Genomic DNA, 24,260 nt, shown 5'->3' on the forward strand with positions numbered 1-24,260 from the left:
GGAAACTATGTTGTCAAGAACATTTAAAATGTGTATATGATTCTTGATGCGGGCATCAGTGTCTACACCCCCATCTCTTGCAACGCTCCGGACTTAACTGTGCAGTTGCAGGGCTGAAACCTTAGAATCATAGAACCATTTAGTTTGGAAAAGACTCTTAAGGACATTGAGTCCAACCTTGAGACAGCATAGTTCAGATCGTCTTCATCTAAACTGAAAAGGTGAGTCCTCTGGCAGTAAAGCAGGGGCAACGAACCCTCTGCCTCCGGGTTTGCTGTTTCCATGCCTTTCTTTTGCTAAATGCCTTTTAATAAGAAACACTGAAAAACACAGTCAATTTACTGGAATTATGTTTTCAAGTACCCGACTCAAAATTTTGCTTGACGCTTTGATATATGTTTTTTATATGTGTGTTAAAAATTTGTGAGGAAATTACAGAAGATAAGTAAAGGTTAATTTGGTTGCAGACACTCTTATTTAAATTATACTCCCTAAAAGAAAGGTAATAAAATTCTATTGTCACACTAATGTGATGGGAATATAGAGGTGGCAGTGACACATTTATTGGCTTTAAAGTGACCTTTGTGTCAAACCTCATGCGTTGAATAATTTTTAGACAAAAATATTGGGGTTTATTTACTAGTTTACCCAAGGGCTCCACTTATACAGTGCCAGTCATTTTCTCTTCTGTTCAGTTAAACTGACAGTCGATGAGTTGTTTTATTTCTGTGTGGCTTTTACCTTTTTGAACATAAATATGAAGCAAAACCTGGCAGACTTAAAAAGCTGTGGTAGCAGATGGACTTATCAACATCCCTTTGCCTTTTTTTCATTTGAACTGTGGCAACAACCATCTAAATTGAGGCTAATTAAATACAATATTTCTACATAATTATATGATAAAGATTTCTAGTGCCAGAGTTTGTGCAGTTTTGTATGGTTGTCTATAATTTCTTGGTTAAGAGAGTAATTTATTCTCAATGCTAATTGATGATGAACAGATTATTAAAGTTGGATTGTATGACACTTCTTTCTGTAGTCTCTTTAATTTTAAATAAGATCAGAGTAATTCTAAATAGGAAGTTGGTGCCAGCATTATAAAAGCATGGTGTATAAAGCTGCAGACCTTTTCTTACACTGTTGATTGATAACCACCGATGAAGTTATAGCAGTGCTATAAACATTTTAGTGTGCATCATAAAGATTTTTCATGTTTAGCATTAGTCACATGGTATAGCTTAAAGTTGTAGTTTCAAAAGCAGTTATCAGAAATTAACTTTAATAGTAAGTTCTAAGTGTTATAAAAGCTAAAACTAATGAAAGTTACAACATTATCCATTTATATTCTTTAAGAAATTCTTTTAAGATTTTCTGTGACTTGACCTTTATTTTATGACAAGATACCTGAAAGGTTGATTTGTATGAGTCATAGCTATAATTATTATACTGTATGAAAAAAAAGAAAAGTTAATGGTTTTTCAAAGCTATTTTGTTAAAAAAAAAAAAAAGAATACTTTTAACACCCTTATATTTCACTATCTAAAATGTTTCTCACTGGGTTAGCCACTGTATCAATCTATACTTTAAAAGGAATTTTAAAAGAAATTTAGAAGACGTGTACCTTTGCTGAGTATACTGCAAGTATCAGCCTCAAGCTTCTATTCAACATGTGTTATTATTTAGGTTCATACGGGAGATCCACAATAACTATATGTATTGAACATATTTACCTAAGCATGAAACATAGATACATACATTACTGTTAAAAAGTTGACGTTAATGGGTTTTCTGGTTGTCTATACAAAATGTGCCTGCATTATTCTAATCCTAAAGTGCAAACACCCTTATTTGGTACTTTTGCATGGTGTAGGATTCCAAGTGTTTGAAACATGAAAGAGCTCTGTTAAAGAAACCTGTTATTATTTATACTATGTTCTCCTCTTGAGAATTCTGGTTTGGATTTTCAAAGGAACCTGAGTTACTCTTTCTCCCACTGAAAGCTTAAGGATTTTATTTTTATTTACACTAAAAGACTACAGACTGTCCTTGCAGTAGAAAGGAACATTAATTTATATGTGAATCTTACCCAGTAGGTTTTGTATCCCTGCGTTATTTAGGCTCTTTTGAAAAGCCTGCCTAATGCAAGCAATCTTATTTACACAAAGAGAATTCCCATTAAAGAAGGCAAAGCTGCAGAAATAAACTAGGTCTATTCATGTAGAATCAGATTCTATCTGTCCCTCTAGGTTTATAATTTACAGACTTTTAGCTCTTGCCTTTGAGGACTAAATGTCTTGCTCTTCTCATTTTCTTCTCAATATACTTAACTGTTAAGCTATTTTCTTGTTTTGGATTCAAGCACAAAGGAGAAAAGTTGATTTACAGATGAATCAAGATGGTTCTTACCTGCTGTTATTTCTAGAAGCCCTCTTGTTTGCTTAAGTTTATAAGAAAGTTGCAATTACTCTTCCCATGAACCCCTGCAATTTAGTGCACTCCTAAGGTACAGGCCTACTCGCAGGGGAAATTGTCTATGCATGGTACATCTAATGTCAGGCTCATTGGGCTTCTGTGATTGATCTGTGCAAGTGAAGGAGGTCCTCTTCACATGCATGCATGTTCGTTACATGTGGTTAAGATGGCTTCATTCTTAATGATGTGTGTGGGCTGATAATTCTGAATTTACTTATTCCACAACCTGTGAAGAAATTGCTAAAGCAAGGAAAATATAGAGCAAACAAGTTATGGTCTACTTTGCATTTTGTGAGTTGTAAAGAACATTTTTGAAAAGTAATTAATTGCATATTTATTAATACATACTAAACACATTCCCATTAGAAATAATGATCTTGTTTATGTCGTGATTCCTAAAAGATTATAAGTATGTCTTCGTATTAAGGATATATTTCTGACTGAGAAATTTAGACCATTAAATTTTTAAAGAACTTTTGGATCCTTTTGGGATGACCATATATGTGGGGGGGGTATTTACTTTTGTTCAATTTCCAGGAGCCCAAATGTTTAGAGAACTGCTATTAACTATTCATGTTTTGGCTCTGTTACAGTTTAAACAAGACCAAGACTAGCAGCGTGGTTTTCTTATTTTATAAAATCATTTTGTGAAATAAATCACTCAAGGCTTGAGGGTTTTTTTTATACTGAGTTTCATCCCTTAGGGAACCTTTCATACACACTTTATAACTTCCCGAAAATAGGGAGATTATACACAGAATAAATAGCAGACAGCTGTGAGCTATGAGTCTATAATGCCAGTAAAGGGATTTGGTGATTTCATAAACCAGAAAAGCAAAGTTTGAGTGTCTTGAACACTATTCAGACCCTCAAAATAGAATGAGTATTCTGTAATTCAACTCAATTTTTATTTGGTATAACATATGGATCCGAGTATATGATTCATACTGACAGGATAGAGCCCTCTGATCTTACAACAGCTCCCATATCTCTAGGCTAGTAGCGCTAACCATTTCATTTATATTTTCCCCTTCATTCTCTCTCCTCTTGTACTTGCCCTTCATGCTATAGTACTGCTCTGTCATGCAGCCCTTAACTTATTCTTTTTCAGATACACTTCAAATGCTGGTGCTGAACTGAAGCCAAAATGCCTATCCATACCTATACTAACAGTGCAGGAACACTTGGAATTTCTCCACAATGTGCTTACCAGCAGTCTTGGTTCTAAGGGGGCATGATGACTACAGATTTCATGCAGCTAGTATGGTCTGAACAAGTGATCTAGCTGAATTAATAAACTCTCATGGGGTCCATAGTGCTTCAGAGCGTGGTACAGAGATGCTTTCATAGCCCTGTTAGACCCAGCTGACAACCACTTGCACTTATTAGCACCAGCTTGGCCCTGTGATACGGACTGATGCTGGAACTAGGTTTTTCTGCACTGTGCTTCCAAAGACCTGTAATAGTCAGGTTTTTCCATTTTCTGAAGCTTCAGAGTCTCTTAAGTGTCAGTTAAGCAGCTAAAATGACGGACAACCCCTTTCTCCAAAAAGATATAAACCAAAATCCCTGATGTGTGTTACAGTAATAATTCTAATAAGTCTCGAAATAATAAAGGCTGTGTGGTGTTGCAGTAATACTTCATTCCCAGATGTAAATTATTTTGATCTGAATTTTTGTCTATATCTTCATGTCGTAAATGTTTGGGAAATTGTATTAAGACTTACCGAACAGTAAATATGTATCATAGAAATGGTGAAGAGAATAGGCTTTTTAATCTTTTGAATAAGTTAATAAAGACTTTGATAATAAAAGGCATAAATAAATACTGAATTGTAGTTCCCATTAGTTGCAATTCAGACAGATAGTTACTTGATACGATGTTAAGTAGTGTCTTGACTATAATTTGCTATCTTGGATGAGGTATTTGCATAGAATTGTTTCATGCTTGTAAAACTAAAATTGCTTCTAACTGTGAGAATTTATTCATAGTAATGCTGCAGTGGTACTTGTCATTTCAGGTGAGTGCACAGAGATTCTTTTCTCCAGAGCTTTCCCAAATTTCTCTGAAGTTTAGTGTGTTCAGCTGGAATTCCAAGATAAGAAATGTATTTTTTAAATAAAATGTCTTGGTACGCTGAACATCTTAGTTAATTTATCTTTATTATGGATATGATCTGGAATATCCAGCTGACCAAACCAATCATGCTCAGCTTCAGGCAGAATTATGATTTTCAGAGAGGAATTCAGTAACCTAAGCTCATTTTTATTCATCTGAAATTTCAATATAGTATGCTAGTTTAGGGTAACACTTGATCAGCATTTAAAAAATTTCTGTCAAATGTATGCAGTATGGTTTCTCACACAAAACATGAACTCAAATCCACTTTTTTGTCATCTGGGCTTTTGGAAAAAGACAATTGCTTATGGAACCATTATAGTAAAAACCGTTCTTCTGACAGCTGTACAGGGAAATTGTGTTCTGCTCTTAAAACAGTTATAAGTAGTACCAGTTGGAGATTTTCCAAGAGAACAGTTATTTCATCTCAAAATGCTGATTCTTTGACTATGCATGTTGATTTCTGACAAGCAGAATACTAGAATTGCGCTTGTCAGGAAGATTTCAGTCAACTGTCTGGTTGGTTCAATAATGCTAGTGGGTTTGTGAAAAGTCATGGAACTAGCGAGAATTTTCCTAATTTCAGCTAGCAGCCACCAGATATTCCCAGGTGCATATTCTCAGTTAAAACACTATTATTTCTCACTGTTTCCAAAACAAAATAATGTACTATTTCATTTTGGCATTTTAAAGAAAACCATCTTAGTTAGGAGTGATTTCTTTTTATACTTTCATGCTAGAAAAAGAAAAAAAAAAAGGTATCGCTGAGCAAAAATACCTTTTCTTGGAAGCTTTTGTCATCAGTCTTTTCATGTCTAAAACTAGAATTATGTATGATACATCCTTTGAAAAAGATATAATGATCTCATAATCCTCTCAGCATAAACAAGAATAAGGCAAATATATTCTCAACTGTTTTTGTGGAATTCTTTTTTTTCTGGTCAAGGTGCGTGTATCACATTGTGTTGGTGTCAACGCCAATTGTAGTGTTCCCTTAGTCAGGATTCTGACTATAACACATGAGCTTGGGAGACCAGCATGCTGCCAAGGTTATAGAGTAGGTGCTGTAATGACTGTGAAGGTAAGCATCATGCCCTCAACTTCATGTTCTCTCAGGCATGAGGAAAAGATTCTGCTCCCCCACAGCATCAGCAGATCATGGATGGGGGAAGACCTTAAAATGTTACTGTATAAGAAGGGAGATCTAGTTCGTAAATAGCATCATGCATCTACTATGATGGCATCGCTCCATCACAGCAAGGGTCATATTGAAATACCTTCAGGTCTGTCAGGGACGAGTCACTCATCCAAACATTTGATTAGGAAAAGCTCATTTCTTGTATGAGGTGGAGGAGAGCTCAACTCATAAGACATGGAACTTTATTATTATTTCTGGGTTGTAAAGTGGAAGATCCTTCCAACTTGTTAAGGGTATAGAAAACATGGAGCTACATTATTTAGAGTGTGCCAATAGAGGAAAGAAGAAATTATGTTAATCTTCCTGTTACAGTGTATAAAATTATATACTATTTGAGAAACATTGCATTCTCAGCAGGGGTTTTAGCAAGTTGGTGGCCAAAAGCTATCTTAATGAGACAGCTGGCTTGAAAAATACAGTGAAAATGACAAGGGAAATAAATGAACAACTAAATAAGATGAAACTTGGATAAAAGAATAAAATTAACTTACACGAACTGAATCCTGAAGACATTGTTAAACCCTGTTTTAAAGGCACAAAGTCAAGAGAGTTGAGAATTTCTCACAGAACCCTTAGCTGTGTCCTTTATGGCATCTGTTATAGGTCATTAAAAAACTTAGAACATCACACAGGTTAACTAGATTAGTAGTGAAATATTTGGCACAAGCTATGAGAAATCTTGATTGAAAAAGAAACATAACAATTTACTACTTAGCTTCACTATATTCTTATTCACAAATATGAAGCCATCAGAATAAAATGCTTGTTTTCTATTAAAACGATATGTGACTGTTAAAATATATATATAAAAAACTTTTTGGCTCATTAAAAAAAAATTGTCAAAGAAATTTGCAACTTAGTTACTGGATTATGTCTAGATGAGAATTAATTCCTGAAGTATACCTGTCTCTCAGATGTGTGTATTTTGGATGGGACAAAGCAGTTTATTGCTGTCCATGTGGTGAAATTTATTTGGCCTATCATTTTTAAAATTTTACAGACAAATATTCTGCTCAAAACAGAGGGCTTTGCAAGACCATGCTTACAAGTAACATTGTCTGACCACAAGTATTTTTTGCCTCCCACTATAATCATACCATGTTAAGTGTACTTTACATATTTGCACCCAAGTGTGTATGGATAGAACATTCAGGGTCAGATCCAAGATTTCTGTTGATTTCAGTGAACTTTGTCTCAGTTTGTTGATTGACAGCTGTTGGCATTACTTATGGTGTGTAGTAAATAACAAAGGTGAGATGGCAGATTTGGTGTTTGTTATACACATACCTATATTTCTACTGATTAATTTTATGAAGAAACATGTTTTTCCCTAAGAATCTGAATGAGCATGTGGTAAGAACTTTGTAGACAGGGTGAAGCAAAAAAAAAAAAAAAAAAAAAAAACAGAATTATTTTAAAGTAAAATATAAAACCTATCTTTTATCTGTTGAGTTTGACTGTCAGTGATGAGGTTTTATATATTTTTATAGTATCAGTTCATTAATAGCTGTACATTGGTATAAATATTCAAGGATAATAATTAAGATATGCAAGCAAATTGAAGACAGTGGGAACAGATTTTAAAATAGGTCATACCCTTTATAGTGCAAAAATAAATTGTCTGCAGTGTGGAAATACTTGAGTGGTCAGATATCTTCATAGCAAATTGATGCTGCTAAAAAGTACAAAACATGATAAAAAAAATATAAAAAATGAGAGAGATTTGAGCCTTTCTGACTTCAAAGTATGATAAAGAAGTGACAGAGGAAAAAAAAAAAAAGGATGGTAGTACTCTAGAAATGTTACAAATTAAGACATGCACTGAACCTTGGGAAGATCTAAGTGAAGAGCTGTCCTTTTTATAAATAATGTCACTATGTAAAGATGTATTTGTAGCAGACCTGAATCCTTCCTGCTCTTTCACCATGAAGTGATGGAATTCTCTGGGCACAGGAATACTGTAGTCAGAGATCTTTGATCTGATGAGCGTACCATACTAGATGTTAATATTTGGCAAAAAAATTCTCTGTTGGTGATGTCTGCTAATAATTAATTACAGCATAGAATCATAGTAACAGCAGGCATAAAATTCTGGAGTATACCAGTGAGGCAGCATGAATTACAGCAGAAAAGTCTTTGAAATGATAGAAAGACAGGTTCACCATCTGATTTATTTGAACTTTTAAATGAAGCTCATGGACACAAGTGACAGGCCAAAATCAGAAGTGACTTGTACATTAGTGTAACTTAATGACAAAGGAGCAAAATTTAGAGCAGTTCAAAGCAAGTAACTGGACAAAGCTTTCTGACAATTTTCTATGAGTTACTGCTTTTTAAATACAGGAAATCTTTTTCCTCCATCATACAAGTTACATTTATTTTGCAGTGTCACACTTTCATAACATCTTTGATGGCTGCAAAGGAAAGAAAATAGAAAGAATAGGAAAACCACCTATTGAAAAGAGAAGCCACAATAAAGGAGAAAGAGAGGGGAAAAAAATAAAGACTCAGCAAGAAATGATACTCTTATAAAATAATAATGGTTTGCCTACCTTTTGAATTTTTGGAGCTTTTTTTTTTTCTTTCAAAGTACCTTTAATTCAAAGGTATTTTGCTGTACTACAGTTGGAGAAATTAAAAATCCAAGAGAGAATGCAGTCATGGTCTCTAAAATGTGGTGATTATATTTTTTAATGCCTCAGTCATGGTGTTCCAACTTGAAGGAATGTCTGATTTTCAGGAGGATTTTAGATACATTATTTCAGTTCATAGTAAAGTTTATTTATTGTTTCTGAGTTTCAAAGTACTGGCTGTTGTTCAGTAAAGAATGGAATGTACTCCAAAATAAAAGATGACCAAAAAAATTTTGCAAGGCAATTTATATTGGACAGTATTGCAGAACACCTGAACAAAAGGAATTGTAGGGGCTGAATTTATTCTCTAACTCTGCTGTGGTCTGAGAGAGGAATTTGTACATGCAAAAGTGAAACTTGACATTCTGTTATTCTACAGAGAATTAGAAATGTTAGGATAAAAGATCAAATCTTCCTTATAATCCAGAATGGATCTGTATAGCATATCTATTACACATTCTGTACTTGTCCCAAATACAGAGTTCTTTTAGAAGGAAAGATACAGCCTGGACTTTCAAAACTGGAACAAGTGCTCATTTGGGACTTGGAAATATATGGAGCAGTATCTCACTTGAGACACCAGTGGAAGTTCTGTGTTTGAAAAATCTTAAACTACACAGACACAGACAGTTATGCATTCTGGAGTCACATCTGAGTGATTATAAAATCAAGAGAAAATGGTCCTAGCTAAGACAGTGTTTGCTTAGTTTTAAAGATTGACTCAAGTTTGTTGTTGCAAAAACCGCCATGATTTTGTCACGTGATTCTAAATTTTCATTGAGAAGTGCGTTCAGTGTACAAATATTTATGTTTTGACTTAATACGGTGATTTATTAAATCATTAAAGTGGATATTAAAATCAAGCAGTTGGGTATGTAAGCAGGTTTTTAGCATCAGTATTTTAAAACATATTGCTCAACATTAAAAATATACTAAATTAAAACAAAAGTCTGAATACAGGGTATATCAATGGCTTAATGCATTAATAGTTTATATTAAAATGATGTCATTTGTGTGTGTGTGAAAAGATACCCAGTGCCACAATGTAGACTCTTAGAATACTACATTCCATAGGCTTTAATTAGTTCATCATACACACACTGTTTCAGAACCTGAATCCTAATAGACATCTAACTGGTAAATAAGGTTAATAAGAAACCCTAGAACTGAAAAGATACTGATACGAAATGCGATTTTCTGCTTCACTGTGGGTGTACATTTGAGGGTTAGGGGTTAGGAACATCTCGTAATATATTTCTCCACAGTGAGGATCCAAAAATTGAGAGTCATTGTTCTCATAGCCAGTGTATTTTAAATGCAACGTATTCCCTCTCACTCTTAACCTATGTAACATAAATGTTTTAGACTAATGAATTAAATATATTAGTTGCTACATAAGAATAGTCCTTAAATTGCTCATCTCTAGATGAATCTTTTGAATTATTTGTTCTTTTCAGTGATACTTCTGTGTCAAAATCTATCAATTTTTTATAATTTCAGATTCATCTAGGGTTTGACCTTTAGTACTTGAATGCCTTTAATATCAGAGTTATAGTGCATTTGGCATCGTAAAGTAAGTGATATTAAGTCCAAAGAAAGAGTTGTGCACAATGAAATGTATCTCAGATTGCTAAGAGCTACTTATTTAATTATGCATTTATCTAATGCCTTGAAAACAAGTCTATACCTTTTAAGCATCCATCCCAAAATGACCAAGGTAAATGGCAAATTAGATAGGGCTTTTTCATGGGTTTAATTTCCTTATACAAAAACACAATTCCTGTACACAATAAGAATGGCAGCAGGTTTTTTTAGTAGGTCAGTGATATTAGAATGAAATGCAAATGTACAACTAAACTACATAACACAAATCCTGATGTTTACTCTCTTGGGCATTACTCTGTGTTTGGTGTAATATTTTTCTAACATTTTATGAAGTTTTCCAATTAAATATTAATGCAACTTCTTCAAAGAGAAACAAAGATTTATAACCCTGAAGTGAAAGAGAGAGGATGAGAGAATTGATAGCACAGTTGGGCAGGAGAATTCTGCATGAGCTCCGAACACTCTTTTCTTATTTATTTGAGAAGTTAAATATAATATATAAAACAAAATATGTATATGTGTAAGCTATGCTCTGATTGTATGTGGTGCATGATCATATGTGGTAAATTGGGATCTTTCCACTCCAGCAACAAACCATGTGCTGTATCGCTGTTTTATTTTTAAAGGTTCATTTTGATTTCTTTACGTTTTAAATACTGTAAACATTTAGGGGGAAAAAAACAAAAAAACACCAAAAAAACCCCCACAATTAAATTAGAATCTAAAGTTAAGGCAACTAATATATTTTTGTATTTTAAAATTCAGTTGAACTTGTAATAAATAATTTACTTAAGCAGTACAAAAAGGAAGTGATAACCACTCTTGCCTTTTGGCAAGAATGGGTATGTGGTATGCCTGATTCATCAGCACTAGACGGCAGTAACTCATGTATATGGAACAGACTCCAGTTTACTTGAGGGAATGGGAAATGTTTAAGATTCTGCATACTCCTAGATATTCTTCAAGGTTACCAGAAGGCATAAAGACATATTCTGAACCTGAGGTCATATTCATAGGAAAAAAATATTCAAAGAGAAAGACCTATTATTTGTAAAGTTCTCATGTATTGGGTTGCAAAGAGGGGAGGGGCAGCATTCTGTGATTGTGTCAGTTTGGACTTCTTAAATATTTTGCTTGTTCTGCCGTCTTAAGAAAAATCTAGCTTGGAAAAATACATCAGGGCAACACAAAGGAATTAATCAGCAGGGCTGTTGCTTAAGATGCAGCAGTGTGAAAAATGCCTCGTTGCTGTAGGTCAGATTGAGGCATTGCATAGGGAAGTCATAGAAAGTTTGCTAATGAACAGCATTTCTGTCTGTCGTCTTATATTTCTTAGTGTTTATCATTGTTATCTATTTATGCACAGTTCTCATATTCTACAGTTCTCCCATCAGACACAGGGATCAACACAGAAGTAAAATTCTATTCATTCACACACATTGCCTGCTCCACTCTCAAGGTAGCAGGAGAAGGGTGAACCCTTGCCTGTTGTGTATCTCTTCCATCATGATTTACTTTCACTTATTTAACGTTGACTGGATAGGAATGATCAAGGAGAAGTGGTGTTTGCTCGTTGAGATGTATGTACCACTGGAGAATGACAGAACCTGAACTGATCTGGCACAGGACCATCAAATCCATTTTAATAGGCAATTACTGAATGCTGAATTAGCACATTCCTGCAGCATATAAGAGAATACTAGAAGTGAAAAATTTCATAGAAACTTAAGTTCAGGTATCTTCCAATAAATACTAGTGGTCATCAGTTTTGTGTATTTTCTTACTCTATTTGCAAAATTTTTAATATTAAATTATTTTCTTGAGTAAAACCAGAGGAAGAAAAGAATGGTTGATGGCATTACCTTCTTTCTATCCCCCCAAAAGAAGAAACCATCTGAAAAATAGAGTATAAAACTACTAATTAAAATGTCAGGAAAGCATCACTGTATGCTTGATTCAGGGACAAAGTGGAGGAGGGGGGATTATACACTGAGTCCATGCAGAAAGTTGTGATTAAATTGAACGGAATTTGTTTAAAGAATAGGCCTGTACTCAAAACCACAAGAATGGCAGTAGAAAACAACTATTTCTCCACCCAGTGATTTTCTGTATAGTATTTTAATTATGTTGGAAAAGCAAAACTTATTAAAGACGTTATAAATAAGTCATCATGAAATAGCAAAGTGTTTGAGAACAGTGAGTGCTTCACTCGGAGCAGAACGTCAGGAAGAAAAAGAGCTACCAATCTGGCAACTAGTGAAACAAGCAGCAGCAGTTTCTGACACAGTAGAAAAAACATTCACTCCTCTGGCTTTGCTGGAAAATATCAGAGGAGCATCATCCACACCACATGTTAGGGAGTTATGTCCAGATCCAGTCGAAGGCTTGGAACTGAAACAAGATTGCTTCCAGGGATGAGAAGATGACTCACTTGTTAGTATCTCTTTAACATTATGACCTTTATGGGCAAAGCCTATTACTGTAAAGGTTATTTTTGCTTCTGTAGAGGGGAAAAAAAAAATAAATGTTTGGGCAACATTGCTGACAGCTAGACTGTCATTTTAAAAATTAGGTTATAATGAATATGAGTTTCAGAAGAAGACTAAAGAGTAGGCCCCATCTGCTTCCCTCTGGACTGCAGCATGAAAGAGAACAGATGGGCATGAATTATGCCAAAAATGGCTGGGAGAGGCTAAAGAGCTCCATAGTCTTCTATGTTATCAGGAGCCACTCTAAGATCCCATTCCTATATACATCTTAGAGTGCACTGCTGCTGTTGGGGGAATGAGGGAAGGGTGGGTGATTGGAAGGCAAGGGAACTTAGAACAGATCATGATACAAATATTTTTCTGCAACATTCACCTGTAGTTCAGGTGCTAATCTGATTGCTAATTCTAGTTTCCCCTCTTGTTTTGTCCTGGAGTTCACATGAGCGCCCTTACATTCTGAGTAGTCACAGGAAAGTGACACCATTTCCCTCCTGCACAGCTATACAAAAGATAGGTGCTCTGGAATAAGATCTTAGCCTCCAAAATCAATGTCATCTTGACATGACCTCAGAGTAAGTCAGGATTTTACTCTCTGCAGATGACTTTTAATATGGAGGGTTTATCAGACCCAGTTCTGGAGTGGATTGAAATTGCATTGAAATGCCAGACTCAGGAAGGTACTTTCAGGGGAAAAGCCCTTGCCTATGAAGACCACAATTCAATTGCTTACAGACAGTATCAAAAGTTTCTTAGATTTTTTGATATGATCTTTTCTGCATTTCTCAAATTAAAAATCATGCTTAGATATTGTATGTTGTGTACTTTAAAAAGCTCTTTTATAGTCATATTGTGTAATATTATCAAATATTTATGCTGAGGTTTAGCCATTGAAGCAAAAAGATTGGAACTCCCATTAAAATTTTGCTTAAATTTAAATACATTCTTCTTTACAGTTGATGGCTGCTAATTTATTTGAACTTTGAGTATTTAGCCTTTTCTAACAATTGGTAACTTTTAGCCATTTCTTAAGGTGTCAGAGACAGCCTTCCACAGTGGTCACACCTTCCTTTTGAAACTAGTCATTTACTCTTTTCTAACATCATTTTACAGTGCATAATATACAAATGGCAACTCATGCAATCGTTATTATTTTAACATATTTTTTCTGTATTTTAAAAGCATCTGATAAATCTCTTTCATCTCTTAGTTCTTTTCCAGCTATGTACAGCACAAAGTGGCTAAAGTGTAGCTTTAAATTAGATTTAGTAATAGCAAGCCTGGCTACAGCACAATGGTTTTGAGGCTGAGTATTCTTCTCCACTTCAATGTTTGTACTCCAGTTAGTATTTCACTCAATACCTGTTAAAACTAGCAATTTAAACTGTTGGTGCTGTCAATTACAGTGTGGGCAAACTCCTTTTAAACACTGCAAGCCAAGCCGGGTATATTAAAGACCATTCCAAGCTTCTAACTCTGGGGTTTTTTTCCCCTCTGTATTTGCTTTATTATTATCAGTATATTCGGAATTTCTTAGTAAGCCTATTTGTCTACATGGTAAAAGCCTATGCTAGTGTTTGCATGGTAACTGGTGTGAAAGTGTCGGAAAATTCCCTCTGTCATCCATTTTTGAAAAGAAAAAGACTGTTCTGTCTTTTGACAGAACATATGGGTACATCTGTATTGATTTCAATACTCAGTAAAACAGTAGTTTGAGCTATAATATATTCTGTGATAAAGGAGGGAAATTATCATCAGTGTTTCATGTAATGTTTTGTTGGCTGTTTCAAAATCCATATTTTCAAAAACCCACTGTAATCCCAGGTGTTTTAGGGAAAGAAAAACTAGAATCTGGACAGAAATGTTATGTAACACTTAACAAGTGAGGTCTATGATCTATATTTCTGTATATTTGAGAAGGTATTGACTTTCTGAAAAGATTAGTATTGTATCAGTGCACCTTACTATTTGGGAAAAAATGTAAATAGGAGACTATTCTAGGAACCAATGGGCAGCTACAATCATTAATCAGTGTTTTTGCTTCTTGTCTTCTCTGTGTTGTGAAGTCAATGTTTTACACTTTGGCTGCCTCAAGGTCTACGTATACTTCAGGGCTTCACTGAACTAGCAGTACACTAGTGTAGAAAAATAACCCATTTGGTTTTTCACCATGAAAAATATGAAGTCTGTCTTTGAACATTGACTAAAATCTCATTACTTTGGTGGCAAATGAGGCATGAAACATATTGTCAAAAATATAGAGCCCAAAATATAGTGGCACTAAATATTTTATCTTCATGGAATATACTACAAAAGGTTTGAACTCTAAATCAGACAGTGCACTTAAGCACACAGCATCATTCATCAAGTGTGCAGTCTTCGTTGCAAAATTTGTCCATGATGGCAGCTTTAATGAAGTTCCATAATTTCTCTCAACCTCAGAAAACTATTATTTCGGCTGTATGAAGGCATAAATCTACCACCAACACTTCAACTCTGGCCTTGCTCAAGGCTTAGACTATTGACTTTATGGTGAGAATTTCATGGTAATCTTTCATGTCCTACTCATTCCTGTCTACATGTTAGATGTGTAATATCAACTTGCTGTTCACAGACATGGGTGATTGCAAGGAAGTGCAATTGCAGAAGTGGAACTAAAAAGACAGCCTTGGTAATTTGAGACTTCATGACATGGCTTTCTGAAGTATTCCTGAAGTATCTGCACTTGTGTTCCCTTTGATCTCCACAGTAGAACAGAATTCTGTTACTCCATGGCTGAACCAACTTAACAGGACAACTTTATTTCTTATATCAAATATTTAAGAGTTGTGGATCTGGGAAACAAGTAGTATCTGTAGTCAGACAATGAAATTGCCAACTGATTGATATAAACAGTGGTAAAAAATTAATTATCTATGGACAGTGCACTTTGAGGAATGATGTTTGATTTATACAAAGCACCCCTCATCTCTGTAGGTGGCTGATAAGATTTACTTCAGTCATACACACATAGTACTCGACATATGGCAGTTCACAGAGAATCATACACTCTCACAAGCATAGTATTGATTTTTTTTTTTTTTCTGTGTTAGAATTAGATATGCTGTGACATGGGAACTGGTAATCAATGTAGCACATATATTCTGTGGAGAGGGGGAAAATGACATTCTGAAATTCCTGAATGATAATAAATGTACAATGCATAAAGCTATTTTGCTGTCATGATAAGGAAATAATCTATTTAACTGTCTTGAAATATATGTGTTGTTATTTGTCTGTGCTGTTTGCACTTTTCATATTGTATAGATACTAGTTTTCAACCATCATACATTAAATTTTAAGGGGAAATAGTCTAGATATCAGGAAAAGTGCTTCCAGCAAGCATACATTGAAACCACAAAATCAACTGCAGATAGATGGAATAAAAGGATTTTGATATGAGCAGAAAGTTGCGATTTTGAAAATTGTTTTAGTGTAAATATTGTAAAATTTGACAGCTGTATACAATGGTTAAGTGAAAACACCATTGTTTAATATTAAAAACTAAAAAAAAAAGTCTAATATATATGCTCTAGGACAGGCTTCATGCCCCCCAGATTTAGAGAGTGCTTGATTAAAATATATCTCCTTCCATTTTAAATAGGAACTGATCTGCAAGCTGTAAAAAAGATTAAACAAATAATTATAACCTAAAAAACAAACCTGCACTACTTGTATAACAATATATATTTGTAAAGGAATTTGTTATGCTTTTAAGAACTGGTGTTGTCAGAGCGCTAGATTTTTTTCCATTTCTTCTTACCTCTGTAAAGACTGAGGATCATCATTTAGAACCATGACTTTTATAAAACTATTTTATATATTTTCATAGTACCTCATAAGCAGCAGTATTGTTGGGCTTGATTATATTAATTTTCAGAACCGATTGTGAAGATTTGAGCCAAATCTAGCACTTCTTATGTTAGATCACTGGCTAATTGATTTGGTTTCTCCCACTGTTTCAAGTATTATGTCCTCCTGTGTCGTTCAAGTATGAGGGACAAATGTTAATTTCAAATGTGAACTGCTGCAAGTAATTTGTAATTGTTCATTTGTCCACAGGAAGCAAGAGTGTTGAGAAACCTGCTTTACTTTTGTGTGAGTTCTTGCATAAAATACCTTGGGTTTACTCCACTCTTCTGGTATAAGTCCAAGCTGCACTGAGTAATCAAGACAAACATGTTCAGGTTCATTCCACCTACTGAAGCCTCTTTGTGGCGAATCCTAAGTTAGGAGTTGACTCCGCATTTTTGTAGGCAATGCACACCCCCGCAGAACATCTTCAGTTTATGTGGGCTGAAAGACTTTTTACAGGTAGCTGTGTTAATTCATTTGCTGTGAAAAGAGACTATCAAAGTGACTATTTTGAAACTTACATAATCTAAAGTTAGGTGGGACAACTTTGATCAAATGCAGCCATGTATATGAATAACAGATAATCAGGTGCATGGTTAGCCCTTACATATTCACGCTTTACAGCAGAAGAAATGTATTTGCCTTTCCACATCTAAAAATAGAACTTCAAGTTTCCAAATACAAAATACACTGACAATATGGAAAGTTGTTCATGAATTGGAGAGTACTTCATTTATATGTTGTCCAACAGTCCTTTCAGTAAAGTGTACGCAGCTGTCTCGTTTTGTTCCAGCTAATTCAAAGCTATGTAGGGAATAAAAAGGAACAATAGAATGAAAAATAAAAATCACAAAAGTGATTTTCTTCAGTCCCGACAGAGGGGAAAAGTTGTTGCTGTTTTGGAAAGATAAATCTAATTTATACAATAAATTGGTGCTGAGATTTCTCAGTAACTGTTGTAAATAAGATAAATCTGTACAAATGGTACATGTTGTATTCAATATTAGCTGAATGAAAAAGATAATGGGGTAAACAGAAATCAGAAATTAATATCACACACTGAAACATTCCCAAGAGAAATCAAGCTCTGCCATTTACATTCTCCCCAAAAGGTAATGAAATGATCCAAGTAATTCAAGTGGCCTGGTTTTAGTCCCAAAAAGGCAGGCTAGTTTTAAGTTACTCTGAGTCCCATTTTCCATTTTCCATGATTTATATGATTATACCATGACAAAAGTAGTTCGTGTGCATCAAAACAGGCACTTTTATGCATGAAGTGGAGTCCCCCTTAGTGGGTAAGGTTTTCACTTGGTCTTGGATGTTTATGTCAATGTTCTGCACCTAGTTCCACTACAGATTATTTAACTACAACCTCAAATAAAAGTAAATACAAATGCTTTATTATGAATTAAACTTTGAAGACCATATTTTTTTAAGGATTTTTTAACTCCAGAATTGTAGTTATATAGTGCTAGATTTTGTGCTGAAATACATAGTTTAGTATCTTCTTGGATGCGTGACCATCTGTGTAAGGAGAAAGGAGAAGCTTTTATACACAATTTTCTTCTATTCATTGAAAATATTCCATGCCTACTGCTGCAATATAGATGTAAAAATGGCCTGAGAAGGGTAGGTGTTCTTGACCGTCCTTGATTCAATGCTTCATGACGGCTGGTACATCTTAATGTGTAAAAGCCCCCAAGAATGAAAGTTCCTTTTCTGATATTTGTAGTGGTTGTACTGTACATGTTCCCTTCTGCCATAACAATTATTAATTAATTAATACAGCTTAAATAGCTGTAAACAAGTTTTGCTTTATTTTATTCTCTCTTCTCTTGCTTTTTCTAATTCTGGAAAAATACTTAAAATATCAGGTAATGTACTATTTTGAACTCTGAACAATTAATTATGAATGTCTGAAAAAATGTACAAGATGAAATTTTATGACACAAATAACATGGTACAGGTTATAGATCAACTCCTGACAAACAGTAATACCTTGATAAGCCCTAATGTAGCACGATTTAAATTAGACGTCTCAGTAAATGTTAAATGTGCTCACTTTTGAAACAGAAATAATTTGAAGCCAGGTCTATTTTTCAGACTAAAACTTTATCAGAAATATGTACTTTTCCCTTCTGAGCAATCTAAAATAGCAGTATAGGGCATGTGAATATAAATATTATATTTAATTATAAACATAGGGAGGGATCTGTGCGTGATACAGACTTTACCTCTTCTTTTTAATTTGCTATTATCGCTGTCTAATTAATATAGTAAAAAGGTTGTTGCATAAATCAATGTATGACCCCAATGCAGTCTTGCTAATATCCCTATATCCAATAGATCTTGTTCTGTAATTCCCCTGGAAGAAGTGGGGCATGTCAGATAAATTAAATGAAAAGAACAGATGTAGATTAAGAGTGATGTAAATTTCAAGCCTGCACTTTTAATTTCACTAAATATTATTTTCCATCTTCATGATCACATTACATTGAAATGTGGAACTTCAATTTCCTCTACTATTTCATTTAATAAAACCTTTGTCTCATCTGAGTTCTTGAAGAGATGTTAGCTTTAAATCACATTGACTTCACCCTATCCAATTTACATATGCTGGAGAAATAAAAGTCTTTTCAAGAGTTGCCATGGGGCTTCAGAAGCCTCAAAGGAGTATTAAGACCTTGAGTTTAATGTGAACTGCCTCCAACACAAAACACAAATCTTCCCAACAGAATACTAATGGTTTAGTGTACAGTTACATTTTCTGTGCAAGTTTGTAAAGTAAATAAACAATCCACATATAGAGAAAAAAAGATAACTAAATTATGTCTGAGCATTTGAATTTAGAAGTACGCTAGCTGGAAATAAAAAATGCATTCTATAGGCCTATATTACATAAGAAATATTATGTGGTTTGACAGATCTACAAAATGGAACACAGGATAGATTAAAGGGGGAATTCAGAGCTCCTCCGTTTTTTCTCTAAGGACCGTATACCTGCAGAATAGTTTCTCAAAGTCACTCCGAATACACATATAAAATGTTTTGCCTTAGATCTATATAAACAGAAATGCTTCCACACTAGATTTACTTTGTTTTATTTGTATAAACATTTTACATTTATTTTGGTTTTTAGAAATCTTTGTTTTAAAAGATTAGCAGACTTCATTGCATACAATAACTAAGGGGGGAAGTGTTTTCCTAATATGACCTCAATCTTGTCTCTTTAATGGATTTCTTTTTATAATAATTATATCCCATTATAATGTCAGAACTGGTTTAAAAAATATCTAAGAGGATATGTCTGTTTGAGCAAACTAGCAGGAAGAAACCTTGATGTTAATATACCTGGCATCATTTAAGGGAAATGGAGAGCTACAGTACATAAAATGAGAATCCTAGAGTGACACAAAATCCAAGCAGATTGACTATACACAGTATTAACACTTAAATAATTGGTCAGTCATAAGTAATTAGGGAGCATTACAGTTACACAAAGAGAAGGTTTGTTTCAAGTGGAGAGCAGAGTGAATGATCCAGAGTGAATACTCCTAATGACAAATCTAGCCCTGTTTTCTGCTTGGTAATTATCTGCAAGAGGGTAGACTGCTATTCATTTGTTTGGGTGAGATTGCAAAACCCCTCCTCTTACTGGAGTCCTGTTCTTGGGGCGGTGGTGTTTCCAAGAGCAGTTGCTCAGCATGAATGGGAGGTGCTCGGTCTCACCCTTTGTTAAGACAGAGTCTGAACTCTTTGGGCCAGAGTCTGACACCCTCTTCACACAAAGAATCAGCTTCTACCGCAAATGATCCCAGTTGTTTCAGTTCAGTAAGCTCATCCTGGTCTGGCTCTTTATTTAGAATGATTTCCATTCCTTGGGTGTTCATGAACAAGTCACTGTGACAGTGTTTCCTGCCCTTTGTTATCCACTACGTTTTGTGTGCAGTCGGAACCTGATTCAGCAAGTGATTTCAGGATGAATTGAAAGAAGCCCCATAAGCCGAGTTGGGAAAGATAGGCACGTGCATTGTGTTCTGTTGAAATCTCACTTTCCTCACCAATCCTGTTCACTCAGGTGTTCTCTGGTATAATGTCCTTTAGAGACAGAAAGCACTTTATAAATGCTAAATCAAAGCAAACTGCAATAACCAGAAAATATCAGATTCTTTTATACATTGATATTTCACAAGTCAAGACTTAAAATTCTTACCTGTATCTGATAAATTCAAACATAAGTATTTAAGCATATTCTTGTAATAAATTGATAAATAATGATAGGTTGAAAATAGTACAGTTCCCTACCAATATCATTCTGGATTTTAAATTAAAAAAAAACAAATAAACCAGTCTTAGAGTTCTCACAAAACATGACTACTCCTGTGTGTGTACTATGGAAGTAGAGTATTACAACGCAACTTCAGTTTTAAAATAATAAATTGCACACAAGCTGACTTCCAAAGATTAATTGGTAATACAGAGACAGAACTCATAGTTCTTATGCAGGCAAACCTACCATTGACTTAAAGTGGATTTTCCTGAATGAATGGCATGTTGAAAGTCCTGGAAGGAAGCCATGCTACAAAGAATTGAATTGAATGGGGTCAGAAACAGTCCCAGAAAGCCCTTTTAAGCTTGGAAAGCACCCTACTGAATTTCTTGCCAAATGCAGTATTTGCTATCACATTACATAAAGAGTAGCCTGCACTCCTTCAGAACAGGCTTATTAGTATTTGCCAGTCTGCAGGGTGCAGGCAGTGTAAACAGCATCCCTGATCCATCCATCTTGCACAGGCAAATCCTGTCCAGGTTGTCCCAGTGTCCGGGCCATGCTAGATACTGTTGATCTGGACAAGTGCTGTTGCTTCAATTGAACCACAGACTTCTTGGTCTTCCCTGCCAATGTTTTCATCTTGACACCCATCTACATCTTTTCTTTATTATAGCTTCAGAACATACAGTGGTGCACAGTAAGATGGTAAATGTATTATCCATGTTTATGTATTTCCTGATACTGGAAATCTTCTGCCTTCTTAGAATGCCAGATAAAGTTAATAGGACAAACCTCGGTAAACAAACCTAATTACCTTGGCAGTTTAGATTAAGCCCTTGAAATGGATTGTCAGAAATTAGTTTATTTATGTTACCAGATTAAGGATCCATTTCTCTGTCAGATGTTTCAGCCACCATGAAATAATCTTCCTACTGATAAGCACAAAGAGCTGGACACGTTTCTTTCTCATTCCTGTGCATATGCTTAAATGGACTTCTAAATTGCTCTCGGTTCATGACTTGAATTTGATATTTTAAACTTAATGTTTCTTATTAGTTCGGTTGTGTTTGCGTTTTTCTAATTATCTTCAATTCTGTTCTCTAAATGATTTAGTTTTTACACCTAAACTGATAACCAATAGGTGGTGACAGCAGTACACGTCTTGATTTAACCTAGTTATGTGTGGTTTAGCAGCCTAGGCTTTCTTTTAATGGTATCATTTCTTACGGTCTTAGACTTAATAATGTTACTAGAAAGAAAGAAAATACATTTGCTTTTAAAATTCTGGTGTAAGTCTGGTATGGCTCAGAGTCTGTGGTAGTACACATAAGAAAGTAGCACAGTAGAGATTAAAACAGCCCAAGATTTAAAGTTAGAAAGTAACTATTTCAGAATAAACTCTACAGAACAAAAGATGGTACAGCTTTTAAATCAATCATTTTCCAAGTGCAAGATTCTGCGTTGGCAAAGCTCAAATTGATATTTATTAATTTACAAATTACAAATATCAGAAGAGCCATTTCAGTATTGTATTAGACAAATCTTATTGTGAAGTAGTGTAATGAAGGTCTGACTGTTCAGCCTATGCACGCTTAGGTGCATAAATCTTTTGTAAAATGTGAAGATTCATTCTATGTTTAAAATATAATCTAGATCTATGATACTCTGCAGGCACTGTGCGAGTTAAATATCACTATATTTATAACAGTTAACCCCATCTGCTTTCCCTTCTCCTTACCCAGAGTTAGAATTTTGTCTTGATTTGAGAAATATAACATGATAAAATGGACATGATAAAATCAATAATTTCTATTTGATGTAACAGCCTTCTCCTAGAGCTTTGTTAACTAAGGACAAAATTCCAACATCAGATGAAGTTAGTGGGAATTTTGCTAAGTACTTTTATGGGCCGCAGTATTAAATTCTTCATTAATATTTCACAGTGGGTCATTTTTCATTACCGGAAATCATTTTTACAGCTATTTGCTAAAAAGTAGAGTAATTTTTAAAAAATTACTTGGATTTGAAGTGTTAAATTTTAGTTACTTCTTTACTTAAGATGGGAAATGTTTTATTGATATACCCTCTTGATCCATTTTTTTTACATTTTGAAATGTAAATTTTCATTAAGACTGTGAAATATATGATTTATCATGATCCATTTATAATGCTGTATGCTTTATTTGAAAATATGAAGACATTTAGAAAGTCTGATGATATCTCATTACTCTACTTTGCAGAAATCTGCACGCCAGCAGAGTAAACACATTTCACACACTCTAGAAATCACAACAGAAGTCACAAGTGAGATCTACAGGATGAACAGAAGAAAGTGTTTACATGCAACTCCACTTCTTTGCTTTGTTATAAGGCAAAATTTTAGGAATATTTTAGAAAGAAAAGAAAATAAAGATACAGGCATACATAATGCCAGATGACAAAAATCAGTCCAGTATTTCAGCAGTTAAGGAGCAATGTTTAAACTGACGTAAAATGATCCTGAATGCTCATCAGGATTGGGGTTAATCTATGGATTTGAGACTATGCTATATTACATTTGACTAAGAACTGTGATATTTCAGCAGTTATATTGAGGAGTACAGTTATGCTGATTCAGCAGTAAAATCAGAAACTTCTCCATCAATCACTGGCATTGGTTAAAATCTCAGAATTTCCATCCTGCATAGAACAATATTTGTCTTGGGCCATTCAACATGTGTCATTTTAACTTCATCTTTTTATATTATAAACAATCTGTTGCATTCCAACAAGCCTCATCAAGTCACATAACGCAATTGTTTTTAAAGAAATATGGTCGAATTGTTACATTACTGGGAAAAGTTTCCTGCAAAATAACATCCTTTCAGATTTTTTTATTCTGTTTTACTTGTTCTAGCTGGTTACTTTCTAGAACACTGACTGAATGTAGACTATAATACACAGGGAGAATGAAGGGCAATGGTTAAAAGCAGAGCTAAGAAAAAGAACATCTTCCACTCAAACCAAAAAGAAAGAGATACATGAGAAGCCAAAGGAGAAGGTATAAGGATTTTAGAGTTGCTATTAGTGGAATTTCTTGAGATATATATTTCACTCTTTTTTTGGTTATATTTGTCATGTTCTTGTTTATATCTGGAGATTGAAAGAGGTCAGGTATGTATACATACTGGAAACGTGATCCAAGAAGTGCCCTTTTACCATAATATAAAAGATTTCTTACTAATGTTTCCAAATACAGTTTTCTAAGTCTCTCTCTCTTTTTTTTTCTTTTTTTTTTTTTTAATCCCAGAGGATGTAGTAACTGTCCTTCAGTGTTCAGTACACACGATCTTTCAGAAAGTCCACTAGTATGATCCTGAGAATTATGAAGTACCTCCTGCTTTAAAGCCATAAATGCAAGCTCAAAGTACTAATAGTTTGGGAGCAACACTACAATTAACACCGCAGTGCTTGAAGGTTTAGCATGGGTACTTGCCAGATGTTGTTTCTTAATATGTTACTAGAGTGTTATTCCTGCTGGCCAGTACATTGTTAATATATCATGTGAGCAATAATCCTGCTGGCCATTACTATGTTAATG

Source organism: Athene cunicularia (assembly GCF_003259725.1).
Source record: "Athene cunicularia isolate RWA chromosome 11 unlocalized genomic scaffold, athCun1 chr11_part1, whole genome shotgun sequence".
NCBI lineage: Eukaryota > Metazoa > Chordata > Aves > Strigiformes > Strigidae > Athene > Athene cunicularia.